At 41.1% G+C, this 17057-nt stretch overlaps 1 pseudogene; it reads left to right on the forward strand.

Moving 5' to 3' along the window:
• Positions 1-2164: 2164 nt before the first annotated feature.
• Positions 2165-16555, forward strand: LOC104124687 (annotated as a pseudogene).
• Positions 16556-17057: the final 502 nt, after the last annotated feature.

The following is a 17057-nucleotide window of genomic DNA, read 5'->3' on the forward strand; positions in this document are numbered from 1 at the left end:
ATAATTTAAAAAAAAAAAAAAAAAAAGGTGGGGAATGAACAAATTTAGCCATTGGTTTTATTAGTAAGTGTCAGTGGCTTCTCTGGAGTCTAATCAAGAGTGAGTACAAGTGAAACGATTGCTGCCAGCACTCCAAGCGTAACCTGTACAGATCAGCTGGGCTTTCCCTGTGGATTCTGTTCCGAGGATGGCTGCACTGGGATGCCTGTGCTGGCCTTAGTTTTACACGTAAGGCTGTATGTGAGATGCTGGCTGTGTAAATGAATGAGAGTGTTATTCCTTACCGCGCAGGATGAAACATCTTGGTCCTATCCAGCCTTCTCTAGAGCCAAGGAGCGATGCTGAGCTCTCGGAGCTTTGCAGCTCTACTTTAAAATACTCTTTAAGTTCTAGTATCTCCTCTGATGTCATTTCTCATGTATTGAAGAACTGAGTTTCCTTCTGGTTTATGTTGGTGGAGTCAGTCTGGGTGCAATTCTGAAATGTTGGATGTTGCTGGTAAATGTTTTACTGCATTCTAAAAGCCTTTTCCTGAGGGCTTTAGAAGAAAATAGCAATTTGTGGCAACATGAACGCATGTTCCAAAATACCAGCTACTAGAACTAATGGTTAAACATTCCCCTATTAAAGCTGTCAGCAAATTTATGTGATAAATTTTTTTCTGTTTCCTTCTGTGAAGAAGAATCTTCCAGTCATAGGCACATCAACAAGAATTAAAATGATTTTTCATGAAGTAACATCATATTTTCAAACTATGCTTCCTTTCCATCAGCGTGCGTTGGGATTGGGCATGTCACAGCCTTGCTTTGTGTAAAGCATACAGGAGAGGATTGAACACTGGGAACTTCAGGCAGCTCAAGCTTGAAAACCCAGAACTGGTAGTGCATCTCCAGGGACTTGGGCATTCTTGCAGGGATCCTCTGAAGAGCATGAGATATTTTAAACCCCACAAATAGGACAGCATGAATTGGTGTGGGGCAGACCCTAATGCTGGTGGCTGTTTCGTTTTGCCATTGCCTGTGGCCTGCCTGTGCACGTAGCACTTGAGTGGAACTGGAATGCCATCAGAAGTCAAATACATTTCTGCATTAATCACAAAAATGATGCTTAATACATTTTTTGCATTGTTAGGGACCAGAACTTTGCTGGACAAGTGCTGGTTTTCATTCCTTTCCCATTTCTGAAGTAACCTTCCTTACCGAGTGAAGTGCCAGAGAAGGAAAAAGACAATCCTTCCCTCTCCTTGACTGCCTAAAGAGGCAATTGCACAATCCTAAAAATAACCAAGGAATCCGAAACCAGAGCTCTTGGTGAAATTCAGGCCCTCCCTCTGTGGGAGTTTTGCCATGAATTTCAAGGAGTTCAAGACTCCGTCTGATGTGTTGGCCAACGGCTGAAGTTGAGTTGTTCCTGGGGAGTTGTGCCAGCTGTCTCCTCTTCTGGTTCCCAGAATAACCCCTTCAATAAGGTATTCACCACTTGCAAATAAGGAATGGGTCCTGTAGTGAGCACTTCACGTTACAGAGGAGATACCATTTAAAAGTACACAGCAAACCCTTCCCTGAAACTTCTTGTGGGGGTTATTTTTACTTGTTTGTTTAAGATTGATGATGACCCTCTAAGAAAAAGGCAAATTTAAACATGCCGCTAGGGAACAAGCTGCAGTCTTTGAAATAATGAATGTTTGGTGATTGTTATTTACCATCTGACTACCAACATTATAACCGGTAGGTGCATATGACCCATTCATTTTTAACAAAAGACTTTTCTAGAAGATAATTCTGCCTTGGAAGAGATGGGGTTATGCTTGCTGAAGTCCAGATAGAGCTGACTGTGTATCCTCTAGCTCAACTCGTCCCACGGTCACGAGGCCGATTAACAGAATATCACAGGACCCCTTGAGGCTACAGCAGAGTTTTCCCTTTAGGAAACAAAGGCTGAATTTCCTGATTAATTTGCTTCTGTAAAACCTCTTCAAGGTGAAATCGATGTAGACACAAGATCGGGGCTTTAGCATTGACTTTGCTGTTGAGGTCTATTCTTTTTCAAAATTACTCTTTTTACAGCAATTTGCTCTCTAAATGATGGAGAGTTGCTTCTGTCCTATTCCCTTCCACCTCCGTCCCCCCAAATTACTGTTTTGCAGCCAAAATTGTGAGGCGCCATGTGCAATGATGATGAAACCACTGCCCTTGTATGTGACAATGGGTCTGGGCTTTGCAAAGCTGGGTTTGCAGGAGATGATGCCCCAAGAGCTGTATGCCCATCCGTCGTTGGATGGCCTCGACACCAGGTCAGTTGGTACCAAAATGGAAGTGCTGTCTGGTTTAGGTGGTGGTTTTGGGTTGGTTTTGGTTTTTTTGTGGGTTTTTTTGAGACTTTAGACGTGGCAGCGATAAAGCATCAGATTTATTCAGGCAAAACTCCCACCGGCCTTCGTAGTTTAGCTTAAGAAACGGAGGATTGAGCTGCACATCTTTAATACTGTGAGGTAAACTTATTGATCCTTTGGAAAAGGTGTTCTCCAGCCATAAAATGTTGACTATAAAAGAACATGAGTGTTTTAATGATATGAAGGTGTCTTATGGGGGAAAAAAAATCTAAGCAACTTGCTAGATTAATTAATACTTGCTGTATTAATACAAAGAAAAAAGGCAGAACTTTTCTAGCATGAGAAACCAAATGAATGATAGTGCTAAGTTCCTCTTACTGTTCCACTAAGCAATGGTATGGCCCAAGAAACTTCCAAAAAAGGTCTCTAGCGCATTGCTTTATCAACCCAAACAGCACTGGAAAGGATTAATGTGGCTTTTCTTGACCTTGGAAAGGGTCTTTCTGCTTAATTAACTTCCTAACAGTTCCTTTATAAATAGGAGATGCAGATTTTTGTTTGTTTTATTCATATCTGAGCCAGGTTTTAATTTTCTGGGCTGTAAAAACCCTTCCCTGAAGTTCTGTGTGTTCTTTTGCTGAGCTAAATAAGCCTGGTTTCACGGGCCTAAAATATTAACTGTTTTAAGGAATGCATTTTGAACACCTCTGTGAATTGTCAAAGTTGAATATCAGTGGTTGAAAACATGTCTGTTCTTTAACCTCTCAAATTGTTCATCGGCTTTTATTGGCGATTAGAGCTGGCATGGTATTTGGACAGTTTAGTAGCTAGGCAGCTGTATTCTTGAATCCATGGAATTAAAATGGATCCATGGAAAAATGAAATGTCTTTATGCTACTTGCTGAATAATGTTGTACCTCGTATGTTCATTATTTGGGGCAATCATGATAGGCTTCCTAATGCAGGCATGATAAACTTAGTAAAACCATTATTTAGTAAGTGGGTTTTCTTTTAGAAAACCTGTCTCTGTTTTATATAAATTAATGCTTTTTTGTAAAATGTTTGTTTTTCAATGCCATTTCCCTTCCAGTAAGGGGGAATCTCACTTTTTAAAGGCAACAGCAGAACTGCCTAGACAGAAAGGGCAACCAGATATATCAAGTAAATCTAGGGAGATTGTCCCTTTTTTCACCTGTAATTCCTTGCCTTTATTCCTTTGTGCAGTGGCAAAGGACCCATCCCTTGTGGAGAACCCTGAGTTTGCCGATGCCTGCCTTGGCTGGGCTCCTGCCCAGGCATGAGTTACACCAGGTGTGAGATACCTTCCTGCTTCTTTGAAGCCGCCTTGCTCTTCCTGGAGGGTTGGTAGGGGAATTAGTACAGAGTAGGTGGTTGCCAATAAACTCACATTTTAGTTCCTTGCATGTTTTGGGGGTACGTTCTGGAATGGCAGTACTGGGCACAATATTATGTTTTAACTTAAAAATTATATTCTATCTCTAATTATCATGATATACTGCACTAATATCAGAATAACATACTTTGCAGGCTGTTATGGTTGGAATGGGTCAAAAAGACAGCTATGTAGGGGGTGAAGCACAAAGTAAAAGAGGGATCCTGACGCTGAAGTATCCCATTGAGCATGGAATCATCACTAACTGGGATGACATGGAAAAGGTGGGTGTTTATTTTTAATGTAACTTTGCTGAGGCATTGCCTTATCCAAGACATACAATTTGCCATTAACCTTCCTTTGAAGAATTTGTAATCGCAAGATGGGTAAAGGGATGGTACGATCTGCCAGTACAGGAGTTGATCGGGTCTTGGCCCTTCTGCAGTGACTATTCTTTGAAAAAGTAAATGCTTATTACTCATCTGATTCAGCATTATGTTATAAAAGTGTTTTGTACTTTCTATTTTCTATAGTTTCGGTCTTGAAGTTCATGCTGAGGCAGAATGTTTGACACTGATAGAAAGTAGCTAAAGTAAGAAAAAACCAATACAGGTTGCGATTCATCAGAGATCAATCGGAGAAATATTAAAGATGCATTACTTAAGTTGGCAACAACAACTGCAAGGTGGAGCGGTGATTTTCCCTCCTCAGTACTTGCCTACATGAACAAGCCCATGGGTGATGCTTGCATCTTGTGTTGCGTATGACGTTCTCGCTGTCAGTTAAAGAGGAAAAGACAGATTGGGGCTTCCTATCCCTGTACTAATTCTTTGATAGTGGGATTTTTTTTTCCTGAAGCATGTTTTTCTCTTGCCAGTTCCAGTTAGCTTTTAACATCTGGATGGCAAGAAGGCGTCTTTATTCCCTATCAAGCCTGATTTTCTTGTCATGTAGTCAGCACAATAACCTCTGGGAAATGCCCACTTAAGGATGTCCCAGACCAGGTGTAGGCAATGCGGGGTGCTCATGGGAGAAGCTGGAGAGGCAGGAGGAGTCCAAAGGGCCATCTCACCCTGCTAAATATCTCTGATACCCCCTATATCCTGGTCTTTTCAGGAAGCATCTGAGTCTGTGCGTGGAAATATTGTACATCTTTAAAGACAGGATTGCAATTCAGTCCCTTGTTATCTCCAGGTGGAATGGGATGGGAAGGAAACTCCCCAGGCAAATGCCTCTGTTAATGTTTTCCCATGGAAAATACCGCTGAAAGGAAGACACGGGGCCGGCAGTGGTCTGTGCTCACACTCGCTGAGGCAAGGTGTATGCCACGGTAATAATCTGAAGTCAGTTGTGTCATATTCGTGAACCCAAATTAATAAGCACAGAGCATTCCAGATGAACAGACCAAAGTCAGTACAGGACCAGTGGGAGTTCCTCGGTTCATATTTGGAAATAAATTGCCCACCTACTCCTCTAGATGGAAGCACAGTATTTGCATTTCATTATTGCACTGCTTGCTGGGAGGACACCCTGCTCGTTTCTGTGGAGTGGAAAGTCTACCTCATACATCCTGTTATGTTGTTCTTCCTGATAATTTTCCCGCTGCCTGCATTCAGCAAGAAATCGTATTGCCCTGTAGGGGAAAAAAAAAAAAAAGAATTAAAAGAAAATTGGGGGTCACTATTTTATGTTCTTCTCTCACCATCTGGAAATTGCCCTGTGTATAACGCCTACTGGTATGTCTTCTTTTTCTGGGTAATGTTGGATGCTAGAGCAGACTATTGAAAATCTAGTAGGAAAGGGAATTAGAGAAGGTGGAAAAGGTGACCTGTGCTTTACTGGAGTGTAAACTCATGGCTGGATTGACTGTTTTCAGGGTGTAATGTGGCAGAGGCTTCAGGCAGGGCTGTAATTCAATTAATGGTCAGATACTATATAGGTTCTTGTCGTTTGAACTCTTCTTCTCTTTGCCACTTAAATGCATGAAGGAATTACTTGTGCAAGTGGGTCCTTAGCTCCAATTTACCTTCTTCTGACATGCAGCTTGCAACATGCAGGAGCCGGCAAAGGTGCCCGAGCACTGAGCTGTGCTTGGGCTTGCTGAACCCAGGAGCAGTGGGATGGAAAGAGGAGGCTGCTTTGAAGTGAATGAGCAACAAATAGAAAAAAGAAGCATGGGGGCAGCGGTCGGGAAGAGACAAGAAACGGCATCGCTAACTTCTGTGATGATTGGAAATAAGAAAAGAAAGCATACTTTTTTTTAATATGCGGGCTTCCCTGGTTCAATCATACATCTTAACTTCCCCTGAAGCTCTGTAACACACACACACATGCACGCATGTACACATGTGTGCACACAATCTTATGGCTGAGAGAAGTTCTGAAATGCAATTCCTAAAGTTTTGATGCAAAGGGAATATCTTCTGTATATGCATATCTATTTCCTACACACGCCCCTCCCCCCAAGGTTTTTAAACCAGTTGCATGATTTTGAGCTGAACCATAAATTTCTTTCCCATGCTTGGGATTCATACTGCGAAAAGTGCCATGATGTAGAAGAAACAAGACAATTGCTGGGTAATGTGCCAAAAATGGGACAAAGGCATAACAGTGTGGTGCCCAACCGTCCACACATTACAAAAGGAGGGGGGTGTGTGACCAAAAGATTAGGCTGAGCGTGCATGTGTGCAAGAGAAAGCGAGAAGCGAGGGTGCTGCAGAAGGTGCAGACATGCGTGCGAATGGAGGAGGAGAACACGGAGGCGATGAAATGAAGCATTCTTCTTCTCCTGTGCTTCAGTTCACAATATTCAAATTGGGACTGCTCTGTTTTCCGATGGATAATAATGCAGGGCATCGGACTTCACTGTTCATTTGTTCCCAGCAACTGAGCTGACAACGTATGGGAGGGAAAGTGTGGGGCTGGAGCGTTTTCTGGCTCTGGTGACGATGTAAATGTTTAATACAGTGTTGGAATAATTCTTGCTTGGTGATTTCTCTTTGCTGTTGTGCTTGCTGCTTACATTTAATTCCTGTGAACTATAAAATCCAACACCTGAACTATTTTTGTTTCTTGTAGAATATCATTATCCATTAACATTATGGTTATCATTAGGTCGAATCTGATGGGCTGTACGGTGCCTAATCGTGCCTGGGTTTGAGGAAAAACCTGCAGACAGCCCAAGGCTTAGGCAGGGTCCCAGTTTACGAGTCCAGGTTTCTTCCTCACTGCCAAAATCACCAATACTTTGCTAATTATGCAAGCACAGAGGTTTCCTTTTCTTCCCTTAGTTCTTTCCCATCTGAAATGGCAATATTTTTCTTCTTATATCTGATTTATAATTTTAACTTTTACATGATTACTTTCTGTGTTATTTAACTTCTTCCTGGATTCGTATCCAAAACCTTGAAATGGAAGATGGCCTGGCATCCTAAGCCCCAGTTCTGGAAACATCTGATAATTTTTCTTTTTTTTTTTTTAGGGGACTGAGATGGAATTGAAAAAATTTTTAGGGCTGATAATTTTCTTAATGATTCCAACTCGGAACAGCTATTGACTTTGTAGGTGCTTTGGATTTAGATAAGATCTCTTTTTCCATTTAATTTTATTTCGGAGCATAATAGTACTTATTTCTAGGGTACTAATCAAATAAACTTATCCATAGAACTATCCTGATGGTTTGTGCTCAGAAGTAAACTTGTTGGGTCATGCAAAACTGGAATATGGTTAAAAATAGAAAAAAAAAAAGTAAGGGTAGGAAAGAATTGAACAAGGAGGTAAGAAATATTTTGTCATGTTATGGAACAGTCTGTCTTTGAGTGGGTATCAAGAAAAAAAAATCCCTTCAGTTCCTCACAGCCGCAGTCCTCAGACAATCAAAGCCAGCATCATTTGATACAGGTAGCACCTTCCAATGTGAAAAAATACGACAGTCCTTTCCAGACTGTGACTAAGAAATTTAGTTACTCTATAGCAAGTGAGAGTTTGATTCAGGATTTACTAGATGAAATATCTGTGGCATAAAGGGCTTTTCGCTTCTGTGGAAATAATTGGATTTCTAAAGAGCATCTTGGCAACGACTTGCAACTGGATCAGTCTCCAAGCAGCCTGAAGTGGAGAAGACTTTCCATGTCTGGCGACTCCGTGCTTGGCTCAGCTTCTGTATCCAAGCACTGGGGGTGGGAACCAACCAGTGTCCCTGCTTAGAAAGGATGATCTATGCTGTTTAGGGATTCCTAACTGGAAGGACTCTGTTGTGTATGTTATGTTCTCTTGTTACACATAGTAGAAATGAGTTTGGTTCTAATTTGGAGTTGAATTTGGCAGATTCGCTCTTGCATGCTTTCTGTCAATTTTAGCATGTCTATTAAAAAAAAAATCACTTAGACTGTTGGAAAAGCTTTCTGTGTATTTCTGTGGACAGAAGAAATGATTTTCAGAACACTTTTCTAAAGTGATTTTCATTTTTAGATTTGGCATCATTCTTTCTATTACAAACTCTGGGTTGTGCCAGAGGAACACCCCATCCTGCTGACCAAGGCACCCTTGAATCCCAAGGCCAATCGTGAAAAAATGACTCAGGTAATTGTCTGAATGCTGTGCTGCAGATCATTGCTGTACAGAAGCAGCTAAAAATATAAATAGTCCTGGGTATTCAAACTTCTTCTTAATTTGGGAGATAATCCGTTAAGGGTTAATGTGGTTTAGCACGCATGGTGAGAGGGCAAAAGTTTCTGCTGCTCATGGAAGTTCTCTGGATGGCCCTAAAATGTTTCATACTAAAATGTGTGGTGGTGAGATATATGGAACAAGCCTCTTAAAAGCTTGAAGTAATTTTCTTTCTTCACAAGACTGTGTGTATGCTCAATTCTGGAAGTGGGGAAGCTGGAGGCTAAGGTGGCTTCTGATGCTGAGTTTCCGTGCATAGATAATGTAACTTTTCATGTAATTTTTTGGATGGAGTTATGAGTCATTGATGTGTTTAAATCTGAGTTTTGCAAGTGCTGTAACATGGGTCATGTACCAGCTGAATCACACTTCTGTGTGAGTTTTGGATCAATAATGCCTTTCATGTGCCTACCTCTGGCCACCAAGAATGATCAACTTGTAGCAGCCCAAGTCCTCAGCTCGTGCTGTACCAGCTCCTGCTTTCTACCCTGAAGACTGTCACTTTCTCAACACTTCTGCATGAGACACAATGCTAGTTATTGTATCAGAATTACCTTTTGGGGGAAGATTTGAGTAGAGGTGTTTGAAGGCCATCATGCAGATGACTTTGTGGAGCTCCCAACTGGAGCACCTCTTCAGGGATCAGGGGAAAAGAGTTCACAAACCGGAATGTTTGTGCTGGTGTGGGAAAATGAGTTGTCAGAAGCATTCAAACTTAAATGATGCTTTGCTAAACGTTTCTGCCTGCGATGGACCCAGTCTGATTTAGCAAACTCTGATCAGAACCAAAAGTTGACCTCTGGAGTTTGTGTATTTTAGAGCAGCCTTCTAGCCAAAAGTCCATGTTATAAATGTAGCCGGTGATGTAACCAGAAGTAAGTGTGATTTAAATACAGATATAGGTATAAAATCACCTGGGAAAATTAGATGTGGCTCTGCACTTCCCTTTGTGCCCACTTTTGGCATGTATTTAATAGGAAGATTATGCATCAATTTAGCAACAGTGTAAATAAACTAATTAAGTAGCGAGCTTGACAGCACGCATTCCTGGGAGATAATACAACTGGGAGATAATAAACACCACCAGACCATAAGAAAAGCCTGGTTCATAACAATAACGAAGTGTGGTTCATACAGTAGACATGTCTAGGACTGTTTCTCTGTCATTATACTGTAATGATAAATCCTGTTTTCAAGACTGTTTAAAGGCTTATTGTTTATTACTGATTGCATTACATTCATTACATTAATTAACTACGAAATACCGGTAATTTGTGTATTCTTTAATTGGAAGCATACTTTTCATTAAAAGTAGGCTTTGTTGGCAAAGGGCTATATGGATATGAAATCCAAAGTTTAAGTTTAACACCCTGATGTCAGTGGCTCTGATGGGTACAATGGTGATGGTTGAGTCCCTGTCCCTGCAGGTATTTAAAAGATGTGTAGATGTGATGCTTAAAGGGGACATGGCTTAGTGGTGGATTTGGGAGTGTTAGGTTTGTGGTTGGACTTGATCTTTAAGGGTCTTTTCCAACCTAAATGGTTCTGTGATTCTATGAAATGTGGTCACAGCAGCACTGCTAGTGAGAGGTGGGTGGTGTTGGTAGCACTGCCTCAGGTGGGTGGTTTTGGTAGCACTAAGAAAGGATACAGCACGTAGGGTTGTCCAGAGTCCGCTAGTTCACTGTGTGCCCTTAATGGTTTTCCTCAGCAGAGCTCCAGTGGAAGTCCAGCTGGAAACAAATGTTATTCCATCTGCTCGGATAAAATTGCAATGTGTCTGACACAGGAGAGGGAAAGAACTGGAGCTTGTTAGAGTAGAGGAAGTGGGGGATAAGGCAAGAGAATATGACTGAGGTTGCCGTAAAGAGAAAAGATAAAATGTTGTGTTTGCTGGGGGGGACAGGTTGAGGTGTGATGGGTTTAAACGAGACCAAGTGAGGTTTTAGCTAGGCACAAAGAAAACACTGATGTCAGTAAGTGTAGTGTATCACTAGAGATGTTTGCTGGAGGAATCTGTGGATGCTTCAGAAGAGGAATTTTGGAGACAGAACCAAAGCCATGTCAGGCATGGCTGATTCTTCCTTGAGATGGGAATAGACAGATTATTCCCCATGGCTTCTTCCAGCTTGGCTTCTATAAATTTTGTGTGTGTGTGTGTGTGTATTTCTATATATAAAATCTTAGATTGCTGCATTGTTGCTGTACTGCCATTAGGGTAAAAAAGTTATCCCAAGGTGTCACCTTCTGTTAATATTATCGGTAAAAATCTGACCTAGCCTGAGGTTAATGGAAGGATATCCACTGACTCCAGTGATTTTTTTTTTTTATTTTATTTTTTTTTCTTTTATGAAATCCTAAAGAAAGCATAGCGTGCTGTTCCCAGAAGGACCATGGTTCAGGACGGGACTCAGATGTAGTAACTGGCACTATTTATTTAAAAAAAAAAAATAAAAAAAAATTACTATCTTTTCAGATACTCTTCAGTGTAGATCCTAAAGGTTTTAAAATTCTTCATTCCAGATTATGTTTGAGACGTTCAACATGCCAGCCATGTATGTAGCTATTCGGGCAGTGCTGTCTCTGTAGGCACCAGGAAGAACGACTGCTGAGTCTTCCTGGGAGCTGTGTTTTCCACCTGCCCTTCTCTCGTGGATGTATGTGCCTGTACGCACACCCAGAGACGTTCATTGATCATGATGCACCAGCTGTGTGTTAAAAAGAACAGATAGCCATATGGAAACGGAATATTTCCCGCCATGCTGTGCAAGTACATCTGTGGTGTTTTCAACTTCATGGCAGGTGTGGGTGTAGATTTGTGAATTTCTGCTTCAAAAGCTCAAGTGACCAGGGCTCAACTGTGTGAACTGATGAAAGATGATGCAGTTTGATACTGCTCTTAATTGCACAGCATGGAGAAGAGGCTGTATCTTAACTAGATTGTTCCAAACCCACGGTTCCTTCTTACCTTAGACCTACCTCTGTTATTAAGCTCCATTCTCAGAAGAAAAAAACCCCAAAACAACAAAAACCAAACAAAAAACCCCAAAATTCAGTAGCTAAATGAAAATATTTTACTTAAATGTTGAATTTCAGTCACCTAATGATGTCTGCTCTTAAGTGATCATTAGAATTAGCATGGAGGTCTCTTCTTATTGCTATTTAGAGTCTGGTCAAGCATTGAGATGATAAATTACTACTTAGCAACCCTTGAGTCTTCATATATTTTGAAAAAAATAAAAATACCATCTGTCTTTTTAGCCTGATGCCATAATAAAATTTTGTATAAAAAGATCGCCAGCTTACAGGAATTACAATTGTCATAAGTACTTGGTTATGTTTAAAATTCAACTATTTGTATGCACGTTTGGTATCAGAAATGCTTTATTCATTCTGAGTGGAAAACATGTACTTCATTTCCTACTCAAAATATAAGTACCATAGCTGTGCACAGATAAACTGTTATATTTTTCCTACTGGGGTGACTTATTTTAATGGCAGATTCAAATTTTTAATTTTACAGGTAGATTTTTATTTACACTTTGGACATTATATCATGTCCATAAAGTTTTAGGGGTCATCTGAAATAAAAGCCTCTGCATCCACGGAAGATCATTATAAGTTGCATGCCCTCAGCAAGAGCAATACAATCAAATTGCTGAATGCTACATACCTTTTTTTATTTCCCCCAAACACCGTTCCTGCTTAGTTTGTGCTAACAACTTCATCTCACATGAGCAGCCCTTTAGTTATAGACATGACAGAAGCAATTGCCACGTGAGCATCTTTATTTCTTGTTGCATGTTTCAGCTGAGAATATGGAGTATGTGGAGACCCTGTATTGGTGGAAATAACGTGCTTCTCCTTTTCTTTCACTTTCCAGGAACAGTTTTGGATTCTGGAGACGGTGTCATCCACAACGTGCCTGCCTATGAAGGCTATGCCTTGCCTCATGCCATCATGAGACTTGATCTGGCAGGCAGAGACCTGACTGACTATGTCATGAAAATTCTTATGGAGAGAGGCTACTTTTTTGTCACCATCAGTAACGAGCTGTGCTTCAGATGCACTTTGCATACATTAGCTCTGTTAGTTGTCTTATGCACGAAGTGTGTACCTGGCAAGATGCATCAAACCCCCTGTCGCTAGGTTGGCCTGTGAAAAAACAGTCATGTTAGCTAGTGGCCTTTTTGTGACTTTGCATTTCAGCATATACATCGAGCATCAAGGACGAGGATGCTACCTCGTTAGGAAATCCTAAGTCACTGGCAAATACAACTGGTTGTTGTGGTTGATCATATCTCATCCACAGATAAAGGAACAAAGTAGCTGGTAATGGATGAACCTCTGGAGATTCAGTCAAGGTTTTGGGACATAAACACGTAAACATTAATCTTTACAGTATTCTGTAGTACAATGTATCTTTTATTTGCTGATGAGGGAAATCTGACAAGGCAAAGAGAAAGTAATGGTGTTAAGACAACAGAGAGGTCAGAACCCAATGAACCGTACGACCATCATGAACTCGGGGAAACATACATGTGAAAATCTGTGTCCTGGCTGTCATACTGTATGTTGATTGACAACTTGTTGGCTGTCTGCAGCCGAATGGGAGATTGTGAGATATGTCAAAGAGAAGCTTTGTTACCTGGCTTTGGATTTTGAAAATGAAATGGCAACTGCTGCGTCCTCCTCCTCTATTGAAAAGAGCTATGAGCTTCCTGCTGGACAAGTCATCTCCATTGGGAATGAACGGTTGATGCCCAGAAACTCTCTTCCAGCCATCCTTCATAGGTGGGACAGGACTTTTCTTTCTAGGCACTTGACAGAGAATGAAAAGAAGAAATTCTTAGGAAGTGTGGAGAACCTTGAGCTGTAGGAGCTGAGGTATTTATCCTCAAATGTAGTTAGGAATGTGCAGCTTCTATTGACTTAATCAGTTCTTTAGAAGCTACGAACACTGCTGACGCAGCTGCTGGGCAAAAAAATGCCTTTCTGTTTGGAAATACCTGAATTCTAAGATGGTTTCAACCTCTTATAAATGCAGTAGAGTTGCTAAGATGATGTTTTAGAGTATTGTCAGAAGATCATGCTTTTTATCCTGACTGGTTGACATGTAGCTACATAGTGCTGCTTATGTGGGTTTTTTATCTAGATGCTGCTTCTGTTTATCATTTTATTATATTAATCTGTAATTTAATCATACAAAATCAAATCACACATTATTTTCTAGTAGTTTTATCTGTAGTATTAAAATTCCTGTTCTATCCAGTGGATGACTGATACTTTATGTGGTAACTTGTACTGCCCTCACCCATTTCCTACTTGCCACTTAAATTCCACTCTTGAGGACTGAACAAAATGGCTGCAGGAGGTTTGGCATGATTTCCATTAAGCTAAAGGGTGAAGCTAGCTACATTTGTGTCTAGAAAAGAAACTATTAAAGTATTAATATAGCTCCAAGTTGTATTTGCACATCATCAGGAGAGATGTTGAAATATTCTGTATTTGCACATCAGCAGGAGAAATTCTTTTTGGTAGGTAGAGGGATTTGGCTGCCAGAAGTGTAGCAGGGATCAGAGTTGGTACTCAACGATGGTCAGAAACATAGTGATGGAAATCAGGATTTCCTGGATCACAGATCTTTGTCAAAATGTGCATGTTATCTAGTTAAAAAGTCTAGTACTTAAAGTTCAACCTGCCTTCCCAGGACTGTATCTGGTCTGTTCCTTTAGCAAAAAGTAGTACCGTAAATTAACTTCACTGTACTGGTGTCCAAATTAAACCAACACCTCAAAAGCGAGGTAGCTCACTGAAATGCCAAGCGGGCTTCTATTTCTGGCTTACAGCATCATAAAAGATTATAAAAATGGCAAACTATTGCAGTAATGCCTAACTTTAAATTTTTCCTTAAATAATGTTGTTTTGTTTTTTTTTAACTTGAGGAAGTAAAAAACCCAGTACGAAATCATAACAGGGATCTTTCTTCCTCCCAAGAGTATTTTGCTTGTATAATTACTATGCTGGGATTACAAAGAAGGTGAGGAGTATGTCCTGTCTTTCTCATTCCTCCCTAAGCATCACCTAGCTTTTTTTTTTTTTCTGGAGTTTTCTGGAGAGGCATCTTGGACTAGTGAGGCTTCCTTTCATTTTAACAGCAAGAAAAAGACAACGATAAAGAGAAATAACATGTTGAAACTTATTTCCACTCAGGGATGGAATCTGCAGGTATCCACGAAACCACTTACAACAGTATTATGAAATGTGATATTGACATCTGTAAGGATCTTTATGCTAATAACGTCCTCTCTGGAGGAACCACGATGTATCCTGGGATTGGCGATCGTATGCAGAAGGAGATTACAGCTTTGGCTCCAAGTCCTATAAAGATTGAGGTAATTGTGAACACCTGCACTTACAAAAGAAGCTTTTGTTATAGAATCATAGAATCATAGAATGTTTTGGGTTGGAAGGGACCATTAGAGGTCATCGAGTCCAACCCCCCTGCAGTCAGCAGGGACACCGCCAACTAGATCAGGTTGCTCAGAGCCCCATCCAACCTGGCCTTGAATGTTTCCAGGGATGGGGCCTCCACTACCTCTCTGGGCAACCTGTTCCAGTGGTTTACCACCCTCATTGTAAAGAATTTTTTCCTTATATCTAGCCTAAACCTACCCCGATTTAGTTTAAAACCATTACCCCTTGTCCTAACGCAGCTCTTCTGTGTATTCAGGTTCCTCAGGTGGTCACGAACCTGGTCTTCTCCTACAGCAGGAGGGGTTTTGCCCTCCCAGGCCTCCTCATGCCATCCATCAACTCGAGAGGGGTGAGGAGAGAGGCTGCTGGAAAGTTAGATCTTGTAAACAAATCAAAATGTCCATAAGAGAATGTCCAAGTCTTGCATCCCAATTCCTGATGTTAGGAGAGCCTCAGACAGCCTGCTTAATCAATGCTTCTTTTCATCCTACCAGCCAAAGCAGAATTAAAAGAGGGATTTGAGAGGTACTGGGATAAAAACAGTTGCTGAAGCCATGGGAGTTGATGAGGTCATTCTGAGAAAATGTGAAACAACAGTTAAGGAAGAGAGAGAGTCCTGTGGGACTCGCAGTGAAACAGGGCTATGAGGGAGAAAGGGCTACTTGAAAGACACTGCAGAACAGCAAGAGAGGTAGGGATGAACCTAGAGAAGATGCAGCTATAAATACCAAAGGGGACCTGAACAACTTGAGAAGATATTGGGAATATGGTAGGCCTCAAGGCTTAGCTATCAGTGAAAGTCATTAGTGAAAAGGGTGAAAGAATAAATACAAAATCCAAGCAGCACGTGAAGTCTGCAGCTTGTTAGCTATTTGAAAGGACCCTTTTGGCTTGGACTCAAGGCAATGTCTAGTGAAATGGAGAGGGCCTTTTGATCAGGGAGCAGACGGCAAGCTGAACAGGCATGGCATGGCATGGCAGGGGTGGAAACAGGAGCACGCAGAAGCAGGGGCACATCCAATGTATTTTAAGAATTCAGTGGCTAAGGGGGCAATCGGCAGGAGGTCTAGCTCCACACCTAGTGCTTGCCTAGGTACACAATGCCAGTGTACCTCAGTGGGGGGTTTTGGGGGTAGGTTTTTTTTTTTACATTCAAAATTCCTTTGTCCTTAAAAATGCTTAGACCATTTTGTGCAGCATTGTCCCAGTGGTCTTTATTTCCAGCCACATTAGGTTAATATTTCAGAACTTTAAATTTCTTTCATATTTTTTTATAATTTTTTGCTAGCCGTGCTATGGGCCGTCTGCAGACACCTCATGCATGGGCTGCCATATTTGTCTGCTCATAGCAACGTTATAGCGCCTGTGTTGACTTGAGGTGGAAGACAAAATATGGCAGCCTTTCTACCTCTTAGGTGCTTTTCTTCATTGGAGTTGTGCTTCTATGAGGAAGAGTTTCACCTGGTTGTTTCATCCAAAGAGAGGTTTACTGTGTTATCTGCTTGTCACTTTATTTGCAACAGATTACACTTCTCTTCTAGGTGATTGCACCACCAGAACGTAAATACTGTGTCTGGACTGGGGGCTCAATATTGGCATCTCTGTCCACTTTTCAGCAACTGTGGATCAGTAAAGATGAATACGAGGAAGCTGGCCCCTCTATCATCCATCGCAAGTGCTTTTGAATGCTTCCATCATGTACTGTCAGTGATAAGTAGTGCTGTTTCTCTACACATCGCCTGCCCTCGCTTACCTCTGAGAATGGTTTGGCTTTCTTCCATATGTTAAAAAAACACACCGTATGGATGTCGTACGAATTAGCAAATGACTTCTAATTTTTGATGCTAAATTGAGACTAATATTTCAGTGATGGGTGTTTACCAAGATTAATACAGTAGTTATATGATACCTTTTTGCAGACCTCCCTTCCTCCCACATTTTTAAGTGTTGTACTGCCATCCAGGAGGGGATAGGCAACGCTGCCGGGTGTTTAGTCTCTGCTAGTCGTTGGTAAGTCTGAAGTATGCGCAGAAGTGATTCTTTCAAACTCAAACATAATACAAGATTCAGGTACCAGAGAAGGCTTATTTTATGCAGTTAAGTGGTACACAGGGTTCTTCTAATGGCCTTTATTTTCCTGTGGATACAGCGGATTTATGTGGGTACCGTAGTGTACGTGGGTACCAA

Source organism: Egretta garzetta, unplaced genomic scaffold (genome assembly GCF_000687185.1).
Source record: "Egretta garzetta isolate BGI_Z169 unplaced genomic scaffold, ASM68718v1 scaffold454, whole genome shotgun sequence".
Taxonomy (NCBI): Eukaryota; Metazoa; Chordata; class Aves; order Pelecaniformes; family Ardeidae; genus Egretta; species Egretta garzetta.